We start from the raw sequence: 23591 nt of genomic DNA on the forward strand, positions 1-23591 counted from the left end.
ATTTTAATAGACATATCTATTTTATTGTTTATGTCTGAGATATGAATCAATGATGATTGAGGTATGTTTGCTTTTAATCCTGCTATTTATAATGGCTACCTTGAATTTAAATGGGTTTATGGCAGCAGAATTCACCCAAATGGATTCTATTTGAGGTAAGCATTGGACTAAAATAGGAAAATCCCACAAGATGAGCCTCATTCATGTTTATGGATTCAAACAAGCTATTCCTGGTATGAGACTCAAATTAAACCATTTGCAAGGTGAAAGCTTGTACATTATGAAGGATTTCTGGAAATAGGGCTCTTGGAAATAGAAAGTTTCTTTAAAAAATGAAGACAAGTCACTGTATCTATTTTTAAAGGAAATTAATCCTGAATGGCTATGTACAGTTAAAAAACTTGAAGTAAATAACAGCAGAATAAAAAGACTAGAGAAACTAGTTACTCAAATGCATATCTTTCCTTCCCTTACTTATTCATTTGTTCATTCTTTTTCTCAAGGAGGATTTGTTGAATTTCTAAAAGGTGCTTTACATTGTACAAGGGGTTGGGTAAGATGCAGTTAGGCTAATCATAAATAGTCATCAGACATCTTGCTCTGATGAAAATTATCAACTAGTAATAAAAATGAGCCATAGAATGCATGGAATTAGAAAGCATTAAATGCTTACTGCCTAAAATAAAGAAAGTGAGAATAAAAGATAGATTTGAACAATGTTTTCCAAACTTAGCAGATCATAGAATCACCTGGGAGCTTTTAAATATATGTGCTTAAATACTAGCTCAAGATGGCATATCATGTACACGTATTTCTTCTGCCTATTTCCTAAACGCCATTAAATTATAAAGGAATGAAAGGGTGAGATACATTTTTAACACTAAAGATGTAGAAGAACATAAGAAATTCAAACAATCTCTGGAAGATGAAACAACAGAAGAAAGCATATCAATGAATGACATTCAGTAGATAAAGCTGTAGCCAAGAATTAACCATGAAAGGGTTGCATGGATGTAGAAGTCATTGTCTTGAAGAATTTCATGAGAGCTCCTGATTCAGAGGTATACCAGAGATCCAGAAGGAAAATTGGAGCTGAAAACATGTGAGTTGACTGATGATATGTTTATGAAATAGTTAACTTTCCCAGCCCTGACTCCCAAACTACGTGGACAATATAGTGAACAGTCTGCATTTGCCCCTGGGCAAGACTGAAAGTACTTTCCTCTTAGGAAATTAAACTGTCTGAGGAGAGCCAAGTCTTCTAATGTGCACACTGCTGCACTAAGACAGGGCCATTCTTATTTTGAAATTGGGGAGGCTGTTAGCTTGACAACTTATTTCCTACTAGCTGGGTCTAAGCTGCTGATTACATAAGTTTCAACATACATAGAGCTTTCAGTTAGATATTTCTCCCCACATCATTATACAAATAGTCATTCAAGTTCATTATTATTAAATATAAACAAGCAAGCAGGACACATGATGAAAATCAGCAACATGGAGAGGAAAGAGAAAGATGAAAACTGACTTCAGGAGAAAAGAGAGCTAATTCAGGGGGATAAAGGCCACTTAGTGATAATGAAAGTGATTTAAAATGCATTTAAAGAGAGTTCCCTGCCTCCCCCTCCTCGTACACAGAAATTTTTATACAAGAGGAACTATCAAAGAAAAAGAAAGAATTCTTAACGTTAAAACATAATAGTTCTCCAAAAGGGGAAGATAAAGTTGGAAGAACATTCAAGAATATAGAAAAAAACATAGAGACAGAAAATATGAGAGAAAGAAAGAAAACACAGGAAAAGTGAGTTTCATAAGGACAGAAATGCAGGACAGGAAGTTGCCGGGGACCAGCCCCGGCTGATCCAGGGTATTCGAAGGAGAGACGGCATAGGCGAGGATCAGGATACAATAGCTTCAATTAGATATTAATTAAAGATATAAAGAGTAATAGAATAAGGATAGCTCAGTAGGAAAATTCAGTGGAGAAAAGAGGCTGAGTAGCTTGGTTTACGCGGGAGACCAATAAAACTTCAAGACAAGAAGTTTGCACCACTTACGTAGGCCGCAGGCGTCCTTCCGTTCTCCCGAAGGAGAGGAGACACTGAGGCCTCCCCGGTCGGATTTTAGAAGCCCAGGCATAATTAGTAAGCATGGTGGGTTCCGCGCTCCAGGTGGAGACTCAACCAGAGTGAGAGAGAGAGCGACATGGGGAGACCAGTATTTCGAGAATCTGATCCCAATTCTTTATTTTCCAGAGTCTGTTTTTATACACTAAGATGTTATACAAAAGTCACGTGGGGACAGCAGTCCTGACTTTTATTAAAGTCAGGTGCTTCACACAAATGTATACAGAGGTCTTAGGGGTGTTACATCATCTTCTGGCCAGGGGGGCCTGCTGACAATTTACGACCCTCTCCTTGTGACAGCGGTCAGTCAATCAGGACACTTATTTCTCCAGGGCTGATTATTCTCAAAACAGACGCCACCCAAGTAAAGTTACATTCCTACAGGGTGAGGGTGTAGTGGGTTTTAGTTAAGGAAAGAATTTACTTAGCCTAAGGTCTAACGTGATTAATATCAAAGGTTAATTCTATATATTCATTAATGTGTGTAAGGGCAGGGGATATGGAGACTTAGCAACAAACGTTGGCTCAACAAATGAAAAACCCTTCACCAACACAATTTCTAATTAGCCCACTATACTTATAGTTTTCTAACTTCTCTAAAGAACCTGTTTTTAGAGGGTTTAAAGCATCTCGTGCCTCTCACGGTTGGGAGGCTGTGAGCAATCACATGTGGCCGGAGGAGCCTGTCAGGCAGGCTAGAGAACCTTCAGAGGAGTTTGTAGGTTAAAACACTCTTGTCACACCCAAGAGTTTTATTGACTGGAGCTCTAGGTTAACTCCTTCTCCGAAAGAGGTGGTGGGGGACAGCCCCCTGTAAAGTCAGAGATGTAGGAAAGAGCACAAAGTAGTAAAGTAGGCAGGCTCTGGTTATGGGGGTAGACGCTCGAGGATTTCCAGGGGGACTCCTGAGGCTCGATCCCGCCTTTGCGTATGTCGAGCCTCCTTCCTCATGACCTTTGCCATGGGCGGAGTACCTCACTCTGGCCCCCAACAGGAAGTAATAAGAAAAATTAAAATTTTCAAAGATGAAAAGTACATGAGTGTTCAAAGGGAGAAGACTTATGGGATACTTCGTAGTTTGAATGCTTAAGACAAACCTGGACCAACCATCATGAAATTTCAAAGCTTATTAAATCATAAAATTTAAATCCTATTAAAAGAAGGTTCTAAAACATTCAAGAGAGGGAGAATGTTATCTATAAATAAACAAGAAACTGATTAGCAGTAAATGTAGAAGACAATCATGTGCTTCTTTCAAGGTATTGAAAGAACATAATTTAGAGCCTAATATTCTATAGACAATCAAATTATCTATTAATGATGAGGGAAAAATAAAGATTTTAAACGCAAAGGCAAAACTAACATTTTCTAAACAAAAATATTTAAACAAGAAACTTTTAAATGTACAAAAAACTCAAAGCTTTTGCCTAGTCATTTGACAACAATTTATTGAGTATCTATTTTGGCATTATTTTAGGCAATAGACACACAATGATGAACATGACCTTTTGAAACCTTTTCCTCAAGAAACTGATATATAGACAAGTTTCTAGAATTCTCTTGGAAAAAGTTATTTGAGGATGTACTCTGGCAATAGATTGGTGAAAAGCAAAAGGCTATAAGAATTGACCAAATTAAACCAAGCAGTCAACAGAAAAAAACCTAAGATGAGAGACACACGTGTATGTGTGTGCATGCAGGTGCTCTCAGTCAAGTCCAACTCTGCAACTCCACGTACTGTAGCCCGCCAGGCTCTTCTGTGCATGGAGTTTTCCAGGTAAGAATACTGGAGTGGGTTGTTGCCATTTTCTTCTCCAGTATGCCCTAGTCCTAAAAAGCATTGATAAATTCTAAAGATAAATTCCATACAATAGATAAAATGAGAATCAACTGGAAAATAGAGTTGATTGGTATGGTATAGATCATTAGCGTTCAGCAACACCCAGTTTGATCCTTCCTATTCCAGTTGAGCTATTTCAAATCCTGAAAGATGATGCTGTGAAAGTGCTGCACTCAATATGCCAGCAAATTTGGAAAACTCAGCAGTGACCACAGGACTGGAAAAGGTCAGTTTTCATTCCAGTCTCAAAGAAAGACAATGCCAAAGAATGCTCAAACTACCACACAATTGTACTCATCTCACATGCTAGTAAAGTAATGCTCAAAATTCTTCAAGCGATGCTTCAACAATATGTGAACCATGAACTTCCAGATGTTCAAGCTGGTTTTAGAAAAGGCAGAAGAACCAGAGATCAAATTGCCAGCATCCGCTGGATCATCGAAAAAGCAAGAGAGTTCCAGAAAAACATTTATATCTGCTTTATTGACTATGCCAAAGCCTTTGACTGTGTGGATCACAATAAACTGTGAAAAATTCTGGAAGAGATGGGAATATCAGACCACCTGACCTGCCTCTTGAGAAAACTATATGCCGGTCAGGAAGCAACAGTTAGAACTGGGCATGGAACAACAGACTGGTTCCAAATAGGAAAAGGAGTACGTCAAGGCTGTATATTGTCACCCTGTTTATTTAACTTCAATGCAGAGTACATCATGAGAAACGCTGGGCTGGAAGAAGCACAAGCTGGAATCAAGACTGCCGGGAGAAATATCAATAACTTCAGATATGCAGATGACACCGCCCTTAGAGTAGAAAGTGAAGAGGAACTAAAAAGCCTCTTGATGAAAGTGAAAGTGGAGAGTGAAAAAGTTGGCTTGAAGCTCAACATTCAGAAAACGAAGATCATGGCATCTGGTCCCATCACTTCATGGGAAATAGATGGGGAAACAGTGTCAGACTTTATTTTTTGGGGCTCCAAAATCACTGCAGATGGTGACTGCAGTCATGAAATTAAAAGACGCTTACTCCTTGGAAGAAAAGTTATGACAAACCTAGATAGCATATTGAAAAGCAGAGACATTACTTTGCCAGCAAAGGTCCGTCTAGTCAAGGCTATGGTTTTTCCAGTGGTCGTGTATGGATGTGAGACTTGGACTGTGAAGAAGGCTGAGCACCGAAGAATTGATGTTTTTGAACTGTGGTGTTGGAGAAGACTCTTGAGAGTCCCTTGGACTGCAAGAAGATCCAACCAGTCCATTCTAAAGGAGATCAGCCCTGGGATTTCTTTGGAAGGAATGATGCTAAAGCTGAAACTCCAGTCCTTTGGCCACCTCATGAGAAGAGTTGACTCCTTGGAAAAGACTCTGATGCTGGGAGGGATTGGGGGCAGGAGGAGAAGGGGACGACAGAGGATGAGATGGCTGGATGGCATCACTGACTCGATGGATGTGAGTCTGGGTGAACTCCGGGAGTTGGTGATGGACAGGGAGGCCTGGCATGGTGGGATTCATGGGGTCGCAAAGAGTCGGACACGACTGAGGGACTGAACTGATGGCAACACACTCCAGTATTCTTGACTAGGGAATCCCATGGACAGAGTCTGAGCCTGGTGGGCTGCAGTCCATGAGGTTGCAAAGAGTCGGACACAAATTAGCAACTGAGTACAGGTATACAACATGTCTACATGTCTCAATGTTCCCTACGGTTAGGTAAGACTGTGTAATTGAGTTCTAGCCAATGGAACTGAATTTCATTTTCAGGTCAAGGCAGTTAATAAATAGTGGATTTTCTGTTTAATATTTAGTCCCCTTTGGTCACTGGATGGATGGAATGAAACCAGTGGAGAGCTCCGAAGATCTCAGGGTTGTTAGAGTTACAGCAACTTTCTCTTGACCCACTGTGGACTGTGATATGATCAAGAAATGAAGTTTTATAGTATTAACCCACCAATTGAGTGAGATTTCAGTTTTATTTGTTAGTGCAGCATTTCTTAATCTAGCCTAACTAAAAATATAGTGAAGAGAAGAGGAGGAAAAGGAAGAAGAGGAGGAAGAGGAGGAAGAGGAGGAGGGAGAAAAAGGAAGAAAGAAGGAAAGAAAGAAAGAAAAGGCACCCTTTTGTTTCAATGAGAAATATAGTCAGTCAGTCAGTCAGTTGAGTCGCTCAGTTGTGTCCAACTCTTTGTGACCCCATGGACTGCAGCACACCAGAAATACAATCAGGACCCAGCAAAATAAAATGCAGACCAACAAATTCATAATGTCAAGTTGAATGTGGCCATCTGTAGGGACAGTAGCTGAGTTCCCAGGAGCAAATAAATCTACAATGAATTAAAAAGGAGTTGGCAGTGACAGGAAGGAGAAGGCAGGCAGAGGCTTGAGGAAAAGGCAGAGTTCAAGAACTGTGGTGCGTGCTCAATCGCTTGAGTTGTGTCTGACTCTTTGCAACCCTGTGGACTGTAGCCCACCAGGTTCCTCTGTCTATGGGATTCTCCAGGCAAGAATACTGGAGTGGGTTGCCATTCCATCCTCCTGGGGAGCTTCCTGACCTAGGGATCGAAACTGCAACTCCTGTGTCTCAGGCATTGAAGGCAGATTCTTACCCACTGAGCCACCAGAGAAGCCCTCAAGAACTGTGGTAGGTTCATTTGTTCTTAAGTCCACGGCCCTGAACAAACTACCTTCAAAGTCATTTGTTGGCATTGGTGGAGTAAACCTACTTTAGATCTGGACGAAACTACATAACAGATGGAAGTTTGCAAGTCAAGAAGCATTTGTCTGTATAATATAAGCAAAGGACAGACAGAGACTGTGAAAAGAAAAAGTGGGGAGGGAGAAAGAAGTGGTAATAAAGAATGGAGTATGGCTCAGAGAGAAGATATCTAGGTTGGCCACTTTTCTGTATGCTGAGTCTTCCACAAGTGTTGATAGTTCTCTACAAACCTGTATACAAGATTAGATAATTTAAGACATCCAATTCTTTTAGGAAACACTTATGGAGCAGCTGTGTTTATCCAGCCAAGAGGAATGCATTGTAGGACCAGGACAATTTGTTCCTACCCCTTTAGGGCAGGAGTTTATAGTCTCATTGGGTACACATAAGATAGAGAGAGTAATAAGAAACCCAAAGCAGCACATAAGAAAGGCCAAGTGACTGGTGCAGAAAACTAACTACCCTTCAAGCTTTTAGAGGAAGGAGAAAATCTGAAGATTTAGAACCAGAGCTGGGGTGGGCTTTAGCAGCTGAATCTTATGGATTAGACAGAGTTTAGGCAAGAAGAAAGGAAGGAAGAAGGGTTTTTCAAGTGGAGAAATGGTGTCAGCAAAGGCAAGAAGGTTGAAATTGGGGACCAGTGTAGGAAAAGAGTCCAGCTACAAGATGGCAAATGTAGGTTGAGTCCAAATGACAGTCATACCTCAGAGATATTGTGGGTTTGATTCCAGATCATGGCAATAAACACAAAATTTTTTGGTTTCCTAGTGCATATAAAAGTTATGCTTATACCATACTGTGGTCTATTAAGTATGTAATAGGATTATGTCTAAAAAATGTGTATTTATTTTTGTTTAGTCACTAAGTCCTGTCAAACTCTTTTGTGACACTATGGACTATACACTGCCAGGCTTCTCTGTCCGTGGAATATGCCTTAATTAAAAAATGCTCTATTGCTTAAAAATGCCAACCATCATTTGAGTCTTCAGCAAAACAGAATCTTTTTTCTGGTAGAAGGTTTTGCATTAGTGTTGATGACTCCTGACTGTTCAGGGTGGTGGCTGCTGAAGGTTGGGAAGGCTACAGCAATTTCTCAAAATAAGACAGCAATGAAGATTGCCATACTGATTCTCTTCCTTTCCTGAATGATTTCTCTGTAGTATGCATTTTACCCATAGTATAACTTTTTTCAAAATTGGAGTCAATCCTCCAGATCCTACTGCTGGTTTATCAACCAGGCTTATGTCACATTCTAAATCCTTTCTTGTCATTTCAACAATCTTATACAGCATCTTCATCAGAAGTAGTTTTCATCTCAAGGAACCACTTTCTTTCCTCATCCATAGAAGCAGCTTTTCATCCGTGAAAGCCTTATCATGAGATGCCAGCCATTCAGTGATGTCTTCAGGCTCTACTTCTAACTCTAGTTCTCTTGCTATTTCTACCACACCTGCAGTTACTTCCTCCATTAAAATCTTGAACCCCTCAAAGTCATTCATAAAGGTTGGAGTCAATTTATTCTAAATTCCTGTGAATGTTGGTATTTTGACTTCTTTCCTGAAAATACAAATGTTCTTAATGACATTTAGAATGATGAGTCCTTTCCAGAGATTTTCAATTTACTTCGCCCAGATCCATTGGAGGAACCATGACTGATGCACCTATAGTCTTATGAAATATAATAATAAGATTTGAAAGTGGAAATGACTTCTTGATCTGTAGGCTCCAAAATGGATGTTGTATTAGCAGGCATGAAAACAATGTTAATCTTGTACATCTCCATCAGAGCTCTTGGATGATCAGGTCATTGACAATGACCAGTAATATTTTGAATTTTTTTTTCTGAGCAGTAGGTCTCAATAGTGATACCGTTCAAATAGTCAGTAAACCATGTTGTGAAGCTATATGCTGTCATCCAGGCTTTATTGTTCCATTTATAGAGCACAGGTAGAGTAGATTTAACATAATTCTTAAGAGCCCTAGGATTTTCAGAACACTAAATAAGCATTGGCTTCAACAGGGCTTCCCAGGTGGCTCAGAGGTTAAAGCATCTGCCTGCAATGCGGGAGACCTGGGTTCAATCCGTAGGTCAGGAAGATCCCCTGGAGAAGGAAATGGCAACCCACTCCAGTATTCTTGCCTGGAGAATCCCACGGACCGAGGAGCCTGGTGGGCTACAGTCCACAGGGTTGCAAAGAGTTGGACACAACTGAGCGACTTCACTTTCACTTTCAACAGGGCTTCCCAGGTGGCTCTAGTAGTAAAGAACCTGCCTGCCAATGCAGGAGATTTAAGATTCAATCCCTGGGTCAGGAAGATCCACTGGAGGAGGGCGTGACAGTCCACTTCAGTATTCTTGCCTGGAGAATCCCATGGACAGAGGAACCTGGTGGGCAACAGTCCACAGGATTGCAAAGAGCTAGACAAGACTGAAGCTACTTAGTACGCACACATGCCTTGACTTCAACTTCAAGTCACCAGCTTCAATAGCCCCTTACCAGAGATTCAGCCTGTCCTTTGAAGCTCTGAAGCCAGGGATTGACCTCTCTAACTTTGAAAGTCCTAGATGGCATCTTATTCCAATAGAAGACTGTTTCATTTACACTGAATATCTGTTGTTCAGTGTAGCCTTTTGCATTAGTTATCATAGGTAGATCTTTTAGATAATTTGCTTCAGCTTCTACATCAGCACTTGCTGTTTCACATTGCACTTTGATGTTATAATTTCTTTCCTTAAACTTCAAACCAACCTTTGCTATCTTCAAACTTTTCTTCTGAAGCTTCTCCTCTTTCAGGCTTCATAGAACTGAAGAGAGTTAGGAACTTGCTGTAGGTCAGGTTTTGGCTTAAGGGAATGTTGTGGCTGGCTTGATCCTCTATTCAGACCGCTAAAACTTTCTCCATATCAGTAATAAGTCTGTTTTGGTTTCTTATAATTCATGTGTTCACTGGAGTGGCAATTTGAATTTCCTTCCAGAACTTTTCCTTTGTATTTACAGTGTGGCTAACTGCCTGGCACAAGAAGCCTAACTTCCAGCCTGTCTCCACTTTCGCATGCCTTCCTCAATAAACTTCATCGCTGGCTTTTGATTTTAAAATGAGAGATGTGCAACGCTTCCTTTTACTTTAGAGGACATTATAGGCTTATTAATTGGCTTCATTTCAATGTTGCTGTGTCTCAGGGAATAGAAAGGCCCAAGGAGAGGGAGAGAGTTGGGGAAATGACTAGTCAGAGGAGCAGTCAGAAGACTTGCAACATTCATCTATTTAATTTGCCTTCTTATACAGCATGTTTGTGGCACCTCAAAATGATTAGTTTTTAAGTCTTCAGATATCTGAGACTATGATATCAAATCATTTTGGTTCTGGAGTAGCTACAAGGATCCATTAGCTTAGGCTTTTGAGAATTAAGAATAAAAATTTCTGTTGCAGAAGATGGAACACCCGTCTGTTGTGGCCAAGATTTTTCCTTCTTTGTTACTTAATGTTAAAGGAAGGAAACCTCTTAGGAGTTCTGAGAACTAATTAATATCTCCCAAGGGATTTTTCCTATGTCTGTGGTTATTTACATAGCTTATTAAAGAAAAGAGCTCTTTTTCCAAACATTACCTTATTAACCTTTGTTAAATCAACCTCATATAGTCAGGAAAGATAGGGTTGGGGGAAGGGAAACCAAAGTATATCAAGAAGGATGCCTGCAGACGTTAGAAACAATTTGAACCTGTTACACCAAATGGAATATTTTTCCTTTTTCTAAGTAATAGGAAAACCACATGGTTTTCTCCTAACACACTTTCCTTGAGTGGGGAACACAGAACATGTCTTTCCTCTTACATCTTTAGACATAAATGTAGATAAAATGAGGACTATGAAGAAGCAACACAGGTACTGGGTTAAGCACTTGTTTGTAGGTTTTACTTGCAGAGGTCTAGTCAACTAACTTCATGCAATTGGACTTTTTCTGAAAATATCTATTGGGTTGGCCAAAAAGTTTGTTCAGGTTTTTCATACACTGTTATGGAAAACTCAAACAAACTTTTTGGCCAACCCAATATGTTTCTGAAAACAGGACTCTTGACTGTGCATCCAGGCCTCACAAGGACCCAGGAGTGCCACACACCTGAGTTCACACAGACATGGATGGAACTTGGAAAGTGATCTAGATACTGACTTTCAAGCCCGAGAGTGGGTCTGTAGTTCCCTCTTTTCATGATAGGCTGTTATGTTGTTAAAAGGTAAACTGAGGCACATTAAAATTTGTTGTTTCAAGAGTTTATTTGATCAGACATTGATTTGAATAGGGCAGTGTCAAAGCTCGGAGAAAGAAATGGCAACCCACTCCAGTATTCTTGCCTAGACAATCCTGTGGACAGAGGAGGCTGATGGGCTACAGTCCATGGGGTTGCACAGAGTTGGACACGACTGAAGTGACTTAGCAGCAACATCAGCAGCAGTGTCAAAGCTAGCTGGTTAGGAGCACTCCAGACAAGGCCCAAGTTTTTTTTACAGAGAAGATGCTGAAGCAGAACAAAGCAATTATTTGATTGGCTATAGTTTAAGCCTTATTTGGAGGAAGCCTAGTTGGCCATTTGTGATTGGCTGTTCTTAAGTTTCACTCTCTTGGACCCAGGTGCATTGACTCTGGCTTAGGTTTGCTTTGCTTACATAGGCTATTAAGCTGTCAGAGCCACACCTGTCTACTTGCCACCTCATTTAATTACTATAAGGTTGACTTTAGGAGCTTCCGTGGTGGCTCAGTGGTAGAGAATCTGTTTGCCAATGCAGGAGACACAGGTTCAATCCCTGATCCAGGAAGATCTCACATGCTTCGGAGCAACTAAGCCCATGTGCCACAACTATTAAGCCTGTGCTCTAGAGCCAGGGAGTCACAACTACTGAACCCCTGCACACTAGAGCCCGTGCTCCTCAATAAGAGAAGTCACTACAATGAGAAGCCTCTGTACTGCAACTAGAGAGTAGCCCCCAATCACCGCAACTAGAGAAAAGCCCACCTGGCAACGAAGACCCAGCACAGCCAGAGATAAATAAATAAAATTATTAAAAAAAAAAAAAAAGAATTGACTTTGGTTTTTGCTGCCTCTGCTGCTCCTGCCTCTCACAGCCACCTTCTCTCAACTCTGTTTTTTCTTTGCCTTATTGCTTCTGATTACTCAAAGTCTCTGCTTCCTTTTGGCTGATGCTTATTAATTACTCTTACTGCTCCATGACTTCTCCTTATTGTTTTTCTCTCTGTAAGTATTTTGGCTTCTGTCCCTTGCTATGAGCCACTCACTCTGTGTGCCTTCAATCTGGATTCTGTGAAGCCAAATGCAAGTCCAAGGTCATGGGCACAGGCAGAAGTTGAGATCTGATTTATTTATGGCTGCTCTGGGTCTTCGTTGCTGCACATGGTCTTTCTCTAGTTGCGGCAAATGGAAGCTACTCTTCCTGGGGGTGTGTGGGCTTCTCATTGTGGTGGCTTCTTCTGTTGCAGAGCATGGGCTCTAGGCATGCAGGCTCAGTAGTTGTGGGACACGGCATGTGGAATCTTCCTGGACCAGGGCTTGAACCAGTGTCCCCTGCATTGGCAGGTGGATTCTTAACCACTGGACCACCAGGGAAGTCTGAGAAGTTGAGATTTGAATTGGATGAAGGGAAACATCATCCTCTGAGACTGAAGGGAAAGGATGAGGTAGATACTTCTGTAGGTAAGAACAGGAAGTTGAGAGAGGTCATATCTGATAACTTATGTCTGCTTACTGGAGTATGATCACCGTCTGCTGAGAGGAAGAGGGTTTGCATCAACAGCTTATAAAGCAGTGGAGAGCTGGACTAGCTTTAGAGGGCGATGGGAGAGGAACTGGCCAGATACAAGTGAAAACATTGAGAAGTGGAGCTGAGAGCTGAGATTCTGAGAGTAGGCAGGTCAAATCTGCCATGCCTCTGGATTGTGTGATTTCTTCTTGATTGCATGATTTCTGCCTTGCCCAACCCCTCCACTCTCTGAGTAGAAATGTTGGGGGCAGGTGAGAGGAGAGCTCAGGAGATGAACCACTTGGGCTGAGAGAGAAGAAAGGGTTAGGAAGAGGCTGAGAAGTTGGGAAGTCAGGGACTAGAAGCCTTGAAGAAGCTGATACAAATATAGAAAGAAAGAAGGTAGTTGAGGTTACAAAGTAGGACATTTGAATGATGAGAACCAGATTTCAGAGGCGATGCCAATAGTGTGGCACGTGCCATCAGTTGACTCTGGTCACAACTTCTTTGCTGCTCCTCTTTCTACTCTGAATCTGAGCTGGCCTTTGGACTTAACTTTGATCAGTAGAACGTGGAAGTGATAAGTGCAAGTTCTGGAACCTAGGTCACAATAGGCCTTATGACTTCTGCCTTTTCCTTCTTGGAACACTTGCCTTAGGACTGCAGTAGAATGAAAAAGCCCAGGATGAGAGACCATGCATGGAATGAAAGGCCCTGACAGCTCAGCTGTCTCAGCCCATCCTTACCTGTTGTACCTGTCTGCAGCCACAGGAGTGAGCCCAGGGGAGAGCAGTAGCTGAACTGGTCGATCAGCCTACAGACTCACAAAACACGACAAACCATTGTTTTAAGCCACTAAGTTTTAGAGTGATTTATTCTATCAGTGGTTAGCTGATACTCTCTAGGGCTGCCATAGTAGGGTGTTACTTCCTCTGCCTAGAACATTCTTCCTCCATCCTTGCATTCCAGTCCCTTGCAGTCACTCTTCATTTGCCCAACTTCTTATTTTTTAAGGCTCAGTTCAGTGTCATCTCCTGCCAAAGTGTACCAATAAGGATGCAAGTGAGACATTAGAAGTGCCTTCTCAGTCTCAGATAGTCTAGGTCAGATGTGCCTTATGGTCTCAAGATATCCTGTGTGTCCACCACAGCACCTCTACCGCGTTTTATGTCCCTGTGTGTGTGCTCAGCCGTGTCCAACCCTCAGCGACCCCATGGACTGCAGCCCACCAGGCTCCTCCGTCCATGGGATTTTGCAGGCAAGAGTACTGGAGTAGGGTGCCAGTGCCTTCTCCGGAAACACCTAGGGAGCTTATAGCAATTCTGATACCCCGGCTGCACTCCAGGCTAATCAAGTTAGTCTCTGGTGGTGAAAACTTCCCAGGTGATTCCAATGTATGGTGAACATTGGGAACCACTGACCTGGGCATACAGCTAAAAATAAACATCTTGATGACTACAAATAAATGTAACCCAATAAGATATGGATCATTGCCATCATCCCAGAAGTTCTGTCTTATCTTTTCCCAATTAATCCTTACCTTCACTCTCCCAGAGATGATCACTGTTGTGATTTTCACACTGTATGGATTGGTTGAAACCATTCTAAACTGTCAAATAATTATAGCATATAACCCACTCCAGTGTTCTTGCCTGGAGAATCCCAGGGACGGCGGGGCCTGGTGGGCTGCTGTCTGTGGGGTCGCACAGAGTCGGACAAGACTGAAGTGACTTAGCAGCAGCAGCAGCAGCATACTATTATGTAGGACTTCTTTCACTCAGAAAAATGCTTTTGAGATTTACCCATGTTATTGCATATACCATTGATTCACTTATTTATAACTCTAATATTTCATCATACAAATATACCACAATTTTAAAATTCATTTTTCTGTTGATGGATACTTGGGCTGTTTTCAGTTCTTGGTTATTATGAATAAAGTTGCTATGAACACTCTTGTACCAGTCTTTGTGTATGTATATTTTCATTTCTTTTGGATGAATGAGTGGAAGTGCTGTGTCATAGGGTAGTTTTATAAGAAACTGCCAGAAAGCTTCCCTGGTGGTCAGCAGTTAAGAATCCACTGGCCAATGAGAGACATGTGGGTTTGATCCCTGGTCCTGAAGATCCTACACACTGTAGGGCGACTAAGCCCCAGCACAGCAGCTACCGAAGCCTGTCAGCCTGGAGCCTGTGCTCTGAAACAAAAGAAGTCCCCGCGATGAGAAACCTTCACACGGTAACAAAGAATAGCCCCCTCACTGCAACTAGAAAAAGCCCAGCAAGGAAGACCCAGCACAGGCAAAGATAAACAAGTAAATGAACAAATAAAAGAAAAACTGCCAGACGTTTTCCTAAAGAGTTTACATCATTTCATATTCACATCAACAATATATGAGTGTTCTAGCTGCTCCACAACTTTGTTAACGTTTGATGTTGTCAGTCTTTAAAAATTTTAGTCATTCTGCTAAATGTGTAGTGGTATCTTGTCATTTTAATTTGCATATCTTGATGGTTAATGGTGTTGATCACTTCTTCATATGTTTATTCATGATTAGTATATTTCTTTTGTGAAATGTCTGTTCAGTTCCTTTGCTTAACTGAATTTGGTTGCTTTTTATTTTTATTAAGTGGAAGGAATTATTTATATATCCTAAATCTAAGTTATTTTTTAGATATATGTTTTCAAATATTTTCTCTGTGACTTGCATGTTCATCTTATTGGTGTTATGATGGGCAGAAGTTTTAAATTTTGATGAAGTGCAATTTATCAGGGTTGTTTTTTTATTTGTTGTTGTTGTGGTTATTTGGTCTTTTGGTGGTTACTGCTTCCTATGTCTAAGAAATATTTGCCTGGCTCCTATTAATAAAGATATACTCCTGTTTTGCTCTGAAATGCTTATGATTTCAGGTCATTCACCTGTCTCGTATTACATTTTGTGTATGGTATAAAGTAGAGGTCAAAGTTCACTTTTTTTAAAATTTCCAGATACATAATTGTTCTAGCACTATTTTGTTGAAAAGACTTTTTTCCCTGTTGTGTTGACACCTTTGTCAAAAATCCAAAGACCATGAAAGGTTGGCCTGTTTTTGTGATCTCTATTCAGTTACACTGGTGTTTTTGCCAGTTCTGCCATACATTGTTATGACTGCTATAGTATAGTAAGTTTTGAAATTAGATAATATAAATTCCTGAAATCTTGATTTTCTTTTTCAAAATTGCTTAGGCATCCTAGGTCTTTTGCATTTGTATTTATTTATACAGTCATCTTGCCAGTTTCTCCCAAAAGTCCTTCTGGGAATTTGATTGAAATCATATTGAGTTTATAAACACTTTGGGGGATAAAATTGACATTTTAATAATAATGAATCTTCCAAACCACATACATAGTATATTTTCAAAGCATTTAAAGTTAAAAAAATTTTTCTCAGCAATGTTTTGAGGTTTTCAGTGTAAAGGCTTTGCATATCTTTTGATATAGTTATTCTTAAGTTTTTTTAATATGAAGTGAAATTCACTTAATATGAAATTGACTGTTTTAAAGTGATGTTTTGGTGATATTTAGTACACTCACAATTTTGTGAACAAATACTTTCTATTTGGTTCCCACTTTCATTACTCAAAAGAAAACCCTGCATCTATTAAGCAGTCTCTACCAATTCTCCCTTCCCCATGGCCCTGGAAACTACCAATCCATTTTTTGCTGCTATGGTTTGCCTATTTCAGGTATTTCATATAAATGGAATCCTGCTTTCTGTGACCTTTAATGCCTGGCCTCTTTCATTTTGCATGTTTTCAAGGCTCATCCATGTTGTAGCACGTGTCAGTATTTCATTTCTTCTTACAGCTGAATAATATTTCATTGTATGTACACACCCCATTTTGTTTATCCATGCACATGTTGGTGGGCATTTGGGTTGTTTCTACAGTTTGACTATTGTAAATAGTGCTGCTATTTACCACACTTGTATACAAATATTTCGTTGTTTTCAATACCTTTGGGTTTACACCTAGAAGTGGAACTGCTGAGTGATATGGTAATTATATGTTTAATTTTTTGAGGAACTGCCCAACTGTTTTCACAGTGGCTGTATGTGAGATGAATTTTGAGGTGAAATGAGTTGAAGTGAGTTCACTGCGGGTTTGACTTGCCTGTCCCTGGTGACTCATGATGCTGTGTGTCTCTTCGTGTGTTTGGTGGGTGTCTGTATATCTTTTCTGGAGAAATGTCTATTCCAATCTTTTTCTCATTTCTTATTTGGGTTATTTATCTTTTTATTATCTAGTTGTAAGAGTTGTTTTTTTTTTTTTTTCCTGCTCCGTGAGGCTTGTGGGGCCTCATTTCCCTGACCAGGGATTGAACCTGGGCCTCAGCAATGAAAGCGCCTAACCATTGGACCACCAGGGAGTTCCCAAGAGTTCTTTACATATTCTGGATAATCCCTTGTCAGGTACAAGATTTGCAGACATTTTCTCTAAGCTCTTTTAGCTTTTTTGATGGTATCATCTATAGCACCAAAGTTTGTAATTTTCATGAAGTCCAATTTACCTATTTTTCTTTTGTCTCTTCTGCTTTAAGTATTATAATTAAGGAACCATTGCCTAACCCAAGGTCACTAGGATTTATTTCTGTATTTTCATTTTTATTGTTCTAGCTCTGTGACAGACTATACTTCAAGTAGCAGTGTCTTAGAGAGTTTATCTTTCTAGAAACATATAATACCTAAGTCAAAAAAATCATGCTAACTGGTGGGATTTCAGCTTCAAGTGAAGTTGGTGAGGGGAGATATTTTTGTTTACAAGCGGTCTCCAGCACCCTTCAGATTATGTCAGTCAGGGGGCTCCCAATTCACCCATGCACAGGGCGTCTTGCTTGGCTCACTCAGTAGCAAGCAGCGGAGTTTAGTGGTTAAAAGCAGAGGTTAATGTCACAATGGTGAAAGGTTCAAATTTCTAATTTTCCACTTACCAGCTGAGTGACTTAACTCCTTCCAGTTTCAATTAAATAGTTAAGAACTGTAGTCTCTGCCTCAGAGGGTTATTGAGAGGATTAAATGAAATAATGCTTTAAGACACTTAGTACAATGTTCTGCTTACTGTCATCACTCCTTGAAAGTTGGCTGCTTTTATTATTACTGGCTGCCAAGTAATTGGGTGATAGTGCCATATAAGTAGAGGGATGAGAAAGCAACTACATATAAAATCACAGTTTCACCAATGATGGTTTAGTATTGAATTCAAAGAGTATTTAACCATGTTTTTAAAGCACATGATTTGGGGGAAATGTTGATTCTTTATAAAGTCAATCTCTAGAGGGCCATAAAAGCTATTTTAATCACTACAACTAATTACAAGGAAGTATAAATCAATAAACTTTGCTAAATGGTCTAAAATATAATAAAGAAAGCCATCATTAACAATCATGCAGGAAGCCACTGTCCTTAATAGTGAGATGATATAAAAGTTGGATGAGAAGAATGAATTTTATTATTTGAAAACTCCAGACATTACCAACGCTTTCAGGGAAGTTCTTAATTTAGGACCGAGTTGTGAATTTTCAGAATGATTATTTACTTTAGGTAACTTGATTTTATTACCTCTAAATTACATGTATACTGGGCCTGGTCTGGAAATTTGCAGAAAATATTTTCAGCTCTTATTGTTCTTCCCATCCCTTCTCAGCTCTAAACCAGCCCTCTTTCTATTCCCCCTCCCAAAGCCATAATACTGCTTCAGAGCCTGGAGTCAAGAAGCACTTGCAAAGCTTTAGCTCTCTTCTAGTCTTGTGTGGTGGCCCAAGTCTGGAGTCTCAGGGCTACCATCTGATCCCAAGCTTACCTTGCTGCCCTCTGAATAGGAGAACCAGTGTCCATATGGGTTCCTGAGCCAAATCTCTCTCCGCCTGGCCCATCCCAGCCTCAAGGAGTGAGCTTGCTCCTCACCACACTATTTGTTCTCAGTGGTGTTTTTCCCTGAGGCTGAAATCTGCCCATGAAGGCCAGGTCAGCAGCAGGGGCCTGTTATCATGGGTAATGATGATCAACAGCCTCCTGCTTCAGAGACGCCTGTGCTATGGAGCTCTATTCCCTTGTGGGGTCCTGGCTAGGTATCTGGTCATGGCTTTACTTGCCTTTCCAACAATGTACCTTCCCAACCCAGTTTCTGTGCTACTGTGGGGAGCAGATCAAGTTCAGGTCCAGCCCCTGCCCCCATCTTTGTTATTGTTCAGTCGCTAAGTCATGTCTGACTCTTGATCCCATGGACTGCAACACACCAGGCTCCTCTGTCCTTCACTATCAATTTGAGTTTGCTCATATTCATGTCCATTGAGTCAGTGATGCTATCCAACCATCTCACCCTCTGCTGCCCCTTCTCCTTTTGTCTTCAGTCTTTCCCAGCATCAGGGCCCCCTCATCTTTACCAGTCTATATTGCAGTCAGGGATACCAGACAGGTTGTAATCCTGCTCAGCTGTGATGATGGAGCCAAGAGATTGAGTAGGAAAAGCTGTCCATGGTCATAAGAACTGGATTTGAGACTTTACTCAGCAACTAAATAGACTTCAAAACCCTGTGACTTCCTTTAGCTAAATCAATGGGCTAATGAGAAGGTAAAATGATGTAACCAGAATAAATACATATTGGAAAGTTGTCACACAAACAGGAAGTTGTGTTACTATTGGCTGATCAGAGCTCCCAAATAGAGAAAAGGGTTTTGTAATCAGTTAGAGTTAACAGAACATCTAAAATAGCAGTGGTTAAACAAGATAAAACCTCATTTCTCTCCAATACAAAAGAAGCTTGGAAGTGGACACTCCAGAGTTGGAATGGGGGCTCAGTAGCTGTCAGGGACCCAGGCTTCTATTATCCTTCTGTGCCACACTAGCATATACCTTCTGTCTCAAAAATCACTTTCATGGTCCAAGAAGACTTCCGAGGCTTCCTCCACATTACATACATCAGGAAAGAGAGACACTGCCTAACTAATCAAACTCTTTTGAGGGGACCCTCTTGAAAGTTCCACATATTTCTACCTCCACCATCTTGGCCACATCTGACAGCATGTAAGCTGGGAAAGGCAGTATTTTATCAAGGTGTATTGCTGTCTGAGAGTAGTCTGTTGGAGAGCAACCAGCAATTTGCCACAGAGAGGCATCTGAAACCAAATGAAATGTCAAAATTCTTTGAGTTTAAAGTAGTAACAGTGAAATGAGCGGCTCTTATGAGTGGCCCAAAGAAAACAAATGAGATTCACTCAACTTGTTCAGCAAAGAATGTTTGGTATAGCTACTGCACGCCATAGACTATTCTCAGCACTAGGGAGATGGTAGCGAGCTGAAACAAACCTTCCCTGCCCTTATATAGTTTACGGTGTGTACCTCCCCAGAAAGAGTATATAATTGCAAACTGTGACATAGTTGTGTATGGGGAATCTTGTAAGATGGTCACACTTGAGCTTTGTGCACTCAACTTGTAGAGCGAGACAAAGGAGCTCTCTTCATCCGGCCTGAAATTGGCTGAAGTACCTGCAGTGCGGGAGACCCAGGTTTGATTCCTGGGTGGGGAAGATCCCCTGGAGAAGAGCATGGCTACCTACTCCAGTATTCTTGTCTGGGGAATTCCATGAACAGAGGAGGCTGGCAGGCTGCAATCCATGGGATCGCAAAAAGTCGGACATGACTGAGCAACTAACACTTTCACTTTTACCCCAATGAATGACATGGTTACCTGTCCTTAGAATGGCTATGGTTTTCCTCTTCTCTGACCTTCCTCACTGCTGACCAAGGCTGCTTTAAACTCTTACCCATAAATGAAAGTGTTCCTCTCTTCTCATTTATATCCCCTGTAGCTAGGAGAGAATTCTTGTCTATTTTCCAAAGAGCTGAGGCTATACTTCTTGCACAATTTAAGGAAATTGGGATATGATGTCCCATTCTCCTTGCCTGTGGCAAATAGATGAGCAATTCTCAGGCATTCTGAGGATCAAAAGCATCAGTCTGAACTGTCTGGTCTATCCCAATAGAATGGGCTGGGACTTCTGCTTTGATTTGCTATTGCCTTTTCTGATCTTATAATTTCATTTGGAATTAAAACAGAACTTTCATTTGCAATGCTCATATTCTACATTTGCTAATATGTGGGCTAACCTTGGAATGATAAAATAGTTGAAATAAAGAATACAGTGTCTTTTGGCTGTCATTTCATGGAGCCAAGGATTTTATTTGTCCTTCTGGAGGGTAGCTTTATTTTTAGCTCCATGTGGTATTCTAGATGGATGTTCTGTCTGTTTCCACAAGGCAGCTCAGATAACACAATCACATCAAGTTTTAGGGACAAATTCTTTTTGTTCCAACTTAGAAGCATCAAGCATTGCTAGGATACGGCGCTAGAACAGAGAGGAGGCATTTACTCTGCTCAACGAGAAAATAAATGGGTTATTGATGTTTCCATATTATATGCTGGATTTCCTTCTGAAGATTTTCGTGCGTAACTTCAGAGTTGCATGGAGGACTGATAAGCACCAGTGTTTGTGAGGAAAAGACTCAGTCTGATTGAAAAGAAAACAAAAAACCTTGAAAGATGGGGGGACTCTGAGGCCACGAGAAAAAGGAACAGGAGTCTCCAGCACTCAAGGAAAGCCGCAGAGCTGGGCTTCCATGGAACCTGGAATTTAGCTGGAGATCCACAAGGCACTAATGTAGTTTCAGCATTCTAGCAGCAGAGGTCAATGGTCTCCCACTCTGAGCTTGACCATTAACTCAATTCAGGGCTATGCCATGAATAACTTGTCTAGGCTCTCAGACATATTTTAATTTATCTGGTTCTAATTTTTCTTTTGCTGCAAGATCATTTGCTGGTATTTTAGCACTAATAACTCTGAGACAAATAAAGCTGCAACTGGAAAGAAAAAAATGACATTTCAGTCTTGCTTGCGTGCGTGCTAAGTCACTTCAGTTGTATCCGACTCTTTGAGACCCTATATACTGTGGCCCACCTTGTTTACATGGCTGCTTAAGAAAAAGACTTTAAATTCATCTGCAAGTCTTTAGTTATTGCTCCTCTGGAGCTTCTGCTCTTACTCTGAAAAGTTATCTGGTCCCTTAGTTTCTGCAGAAGATGACCTCTGCTGTCCCCTGGTGGCTGGTCATGAAGACAGGTCTGTGCCTTTCCTGGTAATTTTCTGTCACCTCCGGTGTTATTGGCTTAGAGTACAAAGCTAAGGATGCTAGGCTTCCATCCCTAAGTGTAATCTAGAGCCTCTGTAGGAGACAATTCTCCATCAGCTTGACTGACCAGCTTCTCTCCTCGTGCCAAGCATGGGTGCCAGTTTCAGAAATGTGTGTCATGTCCGAAAGGCTGTGTGAGCCCCACGCCCAGGCTCCTGGAAGAACAACCTCCTCTTGGCGGTCCGATGCAGCATCTTCATGTTGTTTTTTGCTAGTGTCATTGGGGACCTGTCCTCAGACCCCAGGACTTTGTTTATATCCCTTCTCTGATCCAGCTTCCCGTCCTTCATGGGCTGGGAAGAAAATCACTAATGAGTTTCCCTCCTTTGGTTTCTTAATGCAGCAGATAAGGATAAGAAAATTTATCTCAAAGGTGGGCTAATTGTGAAGCTTGTGTTGATAGTTCATGATAATGAAGACGGTGGGGGATAAGCATTAAATATCATGGCAATGCGTTTTAAACTTCATCTGAAGTCTGTCAAGGGATGCCATTGGTGAGATGCCTCTTCAGTTAGGATGGTCTTTAGCAATTCCAGGGCAGGAGAGCATCCACTCTCACATCCACTAGACTTCCATTCAACTCAGAATTTAGAAATCCTGGCTCCAGGGGGTCACCATTTTGGCCTATCTCTTTCATCTGAGAGGCAGAATTTTTGGCATAAAATTATCTCACGGACTTTGATTCAACATCACAGTAAGGAGAAAGGCACACTACCGACTCCCTCACCAATACTGTTAGAAGACATAGTCAAAATTTATAACCTTTCCTTATCCATACAAAGATACCATCATGATGGGGAGGACTCCAGCTGCTGACAATGGCCAAAGGCAAACTTAGACTTTAATAACCATTTCTGAAGGAATTCCATTTCCAAAAATAATGTACTCAAACATTTTAAGCCAAAATAACTCTAAAAAGTATTAGTGTTGCCCCTAAGCAGATGTTTATAATTACATGAACACAACTTTTACTTCATAGTTTTTTTATTATAGACTTTTTATCCACATGAATGTTAAAGAAACTACAACAGAGTTAAATACCATTTTTGATAACATGATTATATTCTTAATTACACTCAATATTAGACTGTAAAATATTTCCAGAGGAATACAATCTTCATTCATACAGCAGGCAAAGTACCAGAGAGGAAGGGGCCACACACAAGTCTGTCCAGTTTGCTAGGAAAAGCAGGTTCATACAGCCGATACCATCCTAGCTGCTGAAACATGATCCCCGCTCCTAGGACAGGTCTCGTGTTGTCTTTTCTCCAAGAATCACTTCTTCAGATGCAAAAGGCAGTCTTGTAGAGCTGCTCTCTCCAATTGTGCAGCCCTGAGATCCCCCGGGACTGTCCATGGGTTTCCCACCCCAGTTGGCTAACAGCACTCCCACGCTCTGGGTTCGGTTGGCCTTTAAAAACACAGACTCGAACTTTGGTTCCACCAAAAGATGCGACAAGCATTGACTGCTCTGGTTGGCTCCCCCCTCCCCCCGCGAGTGAACGGCTGCTACGGTCTATTTTACATGGTTGTCCACGCTGCTTTGAGGTCACTTGTCCTTGGGTTCTCCCGAACCTGACTTTCTATCTCATTCCCAAGCCCTTTCCATTTGCAGTCTCTGTGCGGGTCCCAAGTGCTCAGGGGCAGGCTGTATCTTACAAGAGCACAAGAGGAAGTGGTTCTGTGCGCCTGGGATAAGACAAAAAGCACAGAATGACAACCTCAGTATGATACAATCAGATAATTTTAAAACATTTAAAGTAATATCCAGTATATCCTTAAAAGCAGACATCTTTAGTACAGTTTAGATAAAAATGTTTAAACAAGTGACCATGAAAGCATCATCCTTTCCCCACGTGTTTGCCTGCTACCTTAGATTATACATCTCTGCTGACACTGGGCCGAACTAGAACTATTACATCAGAGCCTGTCA

The 23591-nt window shown here is 41.0% G+C and overlaps 1 protein-coding gene across 1 annotated transcript in view; it reads right to left on the reverse strand.

The window, feature by feature from the left end:
* Positions 1-22629: 22629 nt before the first annotated feature.
* The window catches only part of SKOR2 (SKI family transcriptional corepressor 2), a 41642-nt gene continuing 40680 nt past the window's right edge, over positions 22630-23591 (reverse strand). The window contains exon 8 of the mRNA XM_027526042.1: positions 22630-23347. The gene's annotated coding sequence lies outside the window, so the exon portion shown is untranslated. The remainder of the gene's footprint in view (positions 23348-23591) is intronic.

This window comes from Bos indicus x Bos taurus, chromosome 24 (genome assembly GCF_003369695.1).
Source record: "Bos indicus x Bos taurus breed Angus x Brahman F1 hybrid chromosome 24, Bos_hybrid_MaternalHap_v2.0, whole genome shotgun sequence".
Classification (NCBI taxonomy): Eukaryota; Metazoa; Chordata; class Mammalia; order Artiodactyla; family Bovidae; genus Bos; species Bos indicus x Bos taurus.